Raw genomic sequence first — 1,024 nt, forward strand, 5'->3', positions numbered from 1 at the left:
AAGGGCGAAAAATCTCGGAGGGCCCGTGTGCAAGTTGCGCACGTTAAAGATCCCTTGGTGGTCTAAAATCGATTAGAGTAGGCTTCGGCCGCCACCCGGGCAACATTCAAAATTTCCTACCAACTGAAAATAATAGGTGTGTCCCGCGCGCTCATATGACCTTATGCAGTTGCGAGCGCCGTAAAACACTTTACAAAAACAATTATCTCTCCTCCTTCTTATTGTGTTTCTAACTCTCTTGTAATGCCTCTAATCGTCAGTACGTATATCATTAGGACCTTATTGTGTTGCAAGTGCCATAACATCCTTATGGTCATCAAGTGCCATATCTGCGGCAGACATTCGCGATCATGGTTCTCCATTGATCCCTTTGCTCGGTTGCTCTCGAAAAAAGCTACTTTACCCATATCTCTGCCGTCACCCATACGTTTAGGTTCTCCAAGTAGGTTGCTCTGGGCCTACCCGTGCCTCGTTTGCCTTCAATTTTGCCATTTAGAGCTAGATGTTTCAGACCTTTATGTCTATTCAGGTGTGTCCCCATAACTACACTTGTCTTTTCCTGATTGTTTCTATCAGTGAGCGTCCCACGTAGTCTTCATCAAGCACTACCTAATTTTTTTTCCAAGATGTTCTTAGAATGTCTGTACATGCGTACTATAATGTTTTTGGTAAGAGATTATTTTATTCCTTGTGCTGCTTGTAGTGCGTATGTAGGGGCGAGGGGGGTGCTACTGACTGACGTGTCTTTAAGCCATTCCCAAAGGGCGGACGTTAACATGTTTTTATGTACTGTAGAATTGTAAATGAGCTGATTCGTCAATGTCATGCTCAAAATTGTGCCTGAACTGCGTATGGGGAACTGCCGCTTTTTCTTTCCTTATCCTTACTATCGTCATTTGTCCTCTACTTCTGTTGTACGTTTGTCCCTCTCTTGTGAACTTTTTTTTTTTCGGGGTGCCTTGATAGTCGAAGCAGACTTTGTTTGTTTTTTGTTTGTTAGTTTGGGGGGGGGGTTTTTTTTGTG

At 43.5% G+C, this 1,024-nt stretch overlaps 1 protein-coding gene across 1 annotated transcript in view; it reads left to right on the top strand.

The window, feature by feature from the left end:
- LOC106013231 overlaps positions 1-1,024 on the top strand; it is a gene marked incomplete at its 3' end in the record, with an annotated part of 8,248 nt that overhangs the window by 1,567 nt on the left and 5,657 nt on the right. The gene's annotated exons all lie outside the window — the stretch shown is intronic.

This window comes from Aplysia californica, unplaced genomic scaffold, assembly GCF_000002075.1.
Source record: "Aplysia californica isolate F4 #8 unplaced genomic scaffold, AplCal3.0 scaffold00732, whole genome shotgun sequence".
NCBI lineage: Eukaryota > Metazoa > Mollusca > Gastropoda > Aplysiida > Aplysiidae > Aplysia > Aplysia californica.